Source organism: Gavialis gangeticus, unplaced genomic scaffold (genome assembly GCF_001723915.1).
Source record: "Gavialis gangeticus isolate Ggan-Ray unplaced genomic scaffold, GavGan_comp1, whole genome shotgun sequence".
Lineage (NCBI taxonomy): Eukaryota > Metazoa > Chordata > Crocodylia > Gavialidae > Gavialis > Gavialis gangeticus.
This window is the reverse complement of record NW_017728997.1, coordinates 1874706-1880766: the sequence shown is the minus strand read 5'-3', so window position 1 is coordinate 1880766 and position 6061 is coordinate 1874706.

The following is a 6061-nucleotide window of genomic DNA, read 5'->3' as shown; positions in this document are numbered from 1 at the left end:
ACATACAGGCTGGGGAACTCCCCTCTTGTCAGCACGGAGGTGGAAAAGGATCTGGGAGTCATTATTGACTCCAGGATGAACATGAGTCGGCAATGTGGGGAGGCGGCTAGGAAGGCCAACTGCACCTTGTCATGCATCCACAGATGCATCTCGAGCAGGTCCAAGGAGGTGATCCTCCCCCTCTATGCAGCACTGGTCAGGCCGCAGCTGGAGTACTGCGTCCAGTTCTGGGCGCCGCACTTTAAGAAGGATGTGGACAGCATCGAGAGGGTCCAGAGGAGGGTCACTCGTATGATCAAGGGACAGCAGGGTAGGTCCTATGAGGAACGGTTGTGGGACCTGAACCTGTTCAGCCTTCAAAAGAACCTGTTCAGCTGTGTTTGGAAAGTTCAACAAATAAAATTCAGAAATCCTTAGCTTCATGAAAACTCATCATCACAATTCCTTCTGTGAGCAATAAGGCTAAATCTGGTGGCTTGGGGCTGCAGTCCCATGCACAGATGTTCCCAACAATTTCAGTGTAGGACAGCATGCATTTGTTAGTCATAACTGTGTTGTGTACAAATCAGGCAGAATTTTCAACCTTATTTTCTCTCACTAAACTATGACTTCCATAAACTATGTTTGCCAGGAGGGAGATGGGGTCACAGACTGAAAACTCTTTAAAATTGAACTGGCAGGAGAGATGAGAAAGTGTCAAACTGCCAATCAAAATATAGCACTATACAGCTTTCTGGTCTTTCAGATAGGAATCTAAGAGTTTAGCTACTGCCCCCATAAAGAGCAGCAATGCCATGAAATGTTAAGCCATTGTGCTTGCCCTCAGGTTAGCCTTTATTAAGGAATGCAAGAGCATATCATTTAACTTCACTTTGAGATAACAGAAGATCACACCTCCAAACCTATACTCTTCTTTTCCTAGAAGACAGCAGGGTTCTCAATTCTGCTCAATTTAGAGTATGTAGAAAATCTATTACATACCACAGATGGTGAAGTATCGCATCAGAAACCACGGCATTAAGTAGTGTCTTCATCCACTAAATTATCATCATGCACCAAATATTTCTGCTAGTGCAGAATGTTAAAGACCCCCCCAAAAATGGTTCATTCAGTATCTGCAGATGTATACAACTGAAAGCCTGCTCTTAGTATCATAGTTCTCATGACAGAGGTCAGAAATAAATTATACAAACAGCTTGAGACAAGCATCTGGGTGGCAACATGTTCCTACGTAGCATGAGGACAGAAGCAACGTTTTTATGACACAAGGAACAAAGTCACTTCCATACAGACCACGAATCCCTATTAAAAAAAATAGTAGTGCCAAACCATCCAAAGCAACATGCACAGCAGAAGCTTTTAATAATCTCCACAGCAGGAACTTATATTTTCCAGGGTTGTGATGCAACTAATGGACTAAACTTGGTATAGCAACACTCCCTTTCAATGAACTTTTCTCGCAGTCCCATGGGCCTTCATTATAATGAGGCTGTACTATATATGGTTGCAAAGTGCTAACCTTTGACTATATTACTATTTAAATTTAGTATATGTTAACATAAAATGAAAATATATTACCAAAATAACTCTTAACCATGACTATTTTCCTAGAATAGACACGGCCTTCACCAAAATCTGTCCATTTTATACAATTATGTATTCATTTTATTTAAGCAATAATGAATGGCATGGCCACCTCCTATAACAGACATTCTTGATTAGCACTATACAATATTTTCTAAGTGCACTGCAGTATTTAGCCATTGGAGAGCTGTGTTATATTTTAAGAGATGTTTTTGATGAAAGATCTTTCTAACATCATACCTTTCAAATTGGTTTGCAGGTGACAGGGCTTCAGGGATTCTGTGGTTGGCTGTATTCTGCTTACCACTGCTTAAAATAAATGATTACAAAGAATATCAGTGAAAAAAACCTGAGGAATTTTCTAACAGTTGTACAGAAAAATCACGGCAGAAACAGTAAAGTGTAGTAGAACCTAGTTATAAATAAACTAAAATAATATTAGTTTAAGGTTTTCATTTGAAATACTGCAAACTAAAAATAGTCTAGGTTTTCCAAGAATAAAATTCTTCAAAACAACACTTCTTAACATATCTTCAGTCTGTCTTGGATGTGCAATGAGACCAAACTCAACTGTAAGCTTAAATCCTATCACCTATAACTGAAGCAATTACCATGCTAACAAGCAAGCTTTGGGGAATTTACTATATCCAGTTAAAAATAGACATAATTACATATTAGCACTTCATTAACTACATTCATCTTAACTGCATGTTTGTGGCATAGAAACAATTACTGTCTTGGGGCTAATGGATGTACTCAGGTGCTTCGATGACTGGATCTTGATCATCCAATCTTTTACCTTTATTCAAGCAACAATGAATGGCATGACCACTGTGGCAGGCCAGTAGGGGGCACTCCTGCATTGAGCCACCCACCTCACTGCGCCCGACCACCTTCTGGGCTCCAAGTGCCTCCCTCAGGGTGCCTCACGTCTGACTGACCCCCTTCCTGGAGCACACCTACTAGCCTGGGGGTAAAACTGCCACCACCCAGGGATGGGTTTGATTCTGGCTCTGCGCATCCTGGAAAACACAGGCCTAGTAGCCCTCGAGGGTACTTGACTCATTTCAAGAACTTGGGGTGCTTCCCTCAGTTGAAAGCACAAGTAGTGGTCTCCCTTAGTCAGCTGAACCAAGGAGACCCCAAAGCATAATCTAGACCCACATCCAATAAGTCTCCCACGCTAGGTGCAAAGGAGAACTTTATTGGTTACAAGGGGTAAGGCTGGAATAGGGTACAGGTTACAGCAATATCAGAGAAATCCCACAGAGCAAACTCCCATGGGTGGGTAGCCTTTGATCACATATCTGAGTTACTACAAGCTATATAGCTAGTTAGATCTCAGGTAGCTTACTCACAAGTATCATCCAGAGGCAGGGGGAGATTCCCTCTGAGGTTTCCCCCCTCCCTCAGGAATGTATCCAGCTCAGGTTACCTAAAGAGATAGGGTAAGGTGTGCACCCTCTGCAGGGCCCAATCTAACCAAATTGTCACAGAGCAGCGTTTTTGGGGAGAAACAGAGGTGGACTTCTGCCACAACCACTTCCTATAACATTGTTCATATGTCTGAATCAAAACTTATTGAAGTTCTGTAATTCCTTCCATCAATTTCAGTGTTTAGATAAGGCTTTATATGACTTGGCAGGGAAGGAAGATTTGATACGTTTTCAAATTCAGAGAATTGTTAGAGGATGACGATCAACTATTGTCAGTGCTCCCAGGGAACAGGAAAAGAAGTAATGGGCTTAAGCTGCAACAAGGGAGATTTAGGGTGGCCATTAACAAGAACATTCAAACCCTGATGGCAATTACATTCTGAAACAGGCCAGGGCAGACTCAAGATTTTGAAAAGGGAGGTGCAGATAGTGTGGTGCATCATCACATGTAACAATACATACTTTTATCCAGTTAAAAAGAAACTAGAAGTATTACTAATAAGTTAGGGGCCGAGGGCTATATTATTCAGTTTAAGATTGAAGCAAAAAAAATATTGGAACGTGCATTAATTTGCTATCCCATATATTATATATAAAAACACAACAAACTAGGCAAAATAATCAAAAAGATGTGGATTCATTAGTCCGATAATCATGAGAATGAAAAGTACATCTCTTTTTCAGATTCATAAAATCTAACCTTCTTGAGCATCTTGACAGCACATTCAATGCTTCACTGAAAATTATGTCCACTCCTGAGTTCATGTTTATACTAGAGTTAAGAACAATCTGCAGGGCTGTGAAATAGGAGTGACATTACCACGAGCAGAATTTCAGAAGAAAAGATCGTTTGATTAGTGGAACCATTGACCACCATTAAAAAGGAGTGTGCATCACTAACACCTGTGGAATAAAGTGTGTAGAAGGAATCAGGTAAATTATGAGCCATGAAGTCAATTGACTGATGCCTGAATAGAAATGATACTGCTACCACCAGGCAGTTGGTTCTAAACTTGGAGTGGACCCGGAGTCAAAGGACGAGCACAACTGCATCACTGACCCCCACCCTGGATCCATGTATGGAAACAGGTTACCTAGAGAATTTGTGGAATCTCAGTTATTGGAAGCCTTTAAGTGCAAGTTAGAAAAACTTTTATTCCAGTTTGGTTTAAACAGTGGCATTCTTGCCATAAACAGGGCAAGTTGGATTAGATGACTCTTGCATTCCTTCCAGCCCTTTTTTCCCATTATTCTGTGAAGAAACATGTATTTTGTTCTCATTTTTAGAGATTCAAATTGAAATTTAATTCATAATGCTATCCTGATCTTTGCTAGTATGAAGTGTGGAACTGAAACAGAGATTCCCCATTCTAAATGCAAAAAAGGAACCTTCCACAGAATGGCTTCAGACAAAAACACATTGTTTTATCCTTTTGGGCTCAGGTTTCAGCATGGAGACCTGAAAGTCCAGTCTTTCTTTCATAATCTCTACTCTCAGGCTAAAATGGCAAAAGTCAAGGACAAAAAAATTTAGCCCCAACAGAGGATGTTAACCTTTGCAATGTTTCCTGAGAACTGCTTCTTTCCCATGTCCTAGAAATTTGTATCCTAGCTGATATAGGATATCACATTTCATCTTGTAATTGAATTAATTTAACCAATTTAATGCCACCCACGCTGGAAAGCTACAAGTGTTCCTTAGCTATAAAAATGCAAAATTTCAGCATTATTTACAAATAGTACAAGCAGGCAAGTAGAATAGTTAAGGTGATGGAAAATGAAATATGAAATCGAGACCTACATATGGCAGGCAAAAGACAAGACAGAAGCATTTCAAGAAAAGTATTCAATCTTGCTACTCTCTGGGAAAGGATGGAAATACTTACCAGGCCCATCTGACTATGCAGGAACCAGTGGAATGAGGAACCCCTGTGATGCCTTGGCCTAAAAATATATAACACAATATAGGAATCTCTCCAGAAAGATCTGTAGAAATGCCACTGGAAGATGCAGGTTGACTTTTCAAAAGTGCTACCAACAAAGTCTACCTTAAAACTGAATTGACTGGTAGGCAAGTTCTACATAGGGGAATATGTGGACTCATCCCACAAAACTCTGATGCTGAATCTTCCTGAAAGACACAGAGTATAGGTAAAGGAATGCTGTATCTACCTGTAGCAGTGGAGGCAGCATAAACTATAGGTGTTATATGATGCTACTGAATGGTTACTCATACAGTAATGATTACTTTCCAGATTAAAAACAAACTACACATATAATCCGGCAAACATAGGCAATATAATTACATCTTTAGGTGCTTTTGTTTCTTACAGTATGTAACAGACACTTCATGACTGTGCTGAGCACTTCTAGATAACCTACGTAATTGCCTCTGTGCAAGAATCTGAGTCTCAGGGTAAAATCTTGACTTAATGGCAGTTTTGTCATTGATCTCAATGGGACAGAGATTTCACCATTAAAGATCAGACCCTTGCTGCCAAGACTGTGGATCTTTATAAAACTTCCATTTTTTAAAATATGTTCCTTTAAAAGTACCTCTCATGGCCCTAGCAACTTTCCATCTATTCTTACCAGTTGTTTCTCCAGCATGCATTTAATCTTGATCAAATTAGTAAAAGTCATCAGTATTGGAGTAGTTGCAAACGGATAAAGCTCACACCACAGCAGCATTTCCATAGTTTTTATTAGAAAGAGATATTAACAGGCTATATCACACAAATAAATCGGACAGTGAAAAAGACATACTGGAAAAAATATATTTAAAAAGCCTAACAGCTTTTCCTTATAATTATTTACAATACATATACATCTTACTGCATCATTTGTAATGAGATCACTCAGGATTAATGATATACATTATGCGGGTAAAAGCCACAGGACCAGTTTGATGCTAAAGAAACACAAAAATCAACTGGAAAGCAAACTGCAGTCACTTAAATAATTTTCCTAGCAGGTCTCTTTTTTGCTGTGTATTCATTTTTTTTTTTTTTTTTTTTTAAAAAAAAAAAATTTTTTTTTTC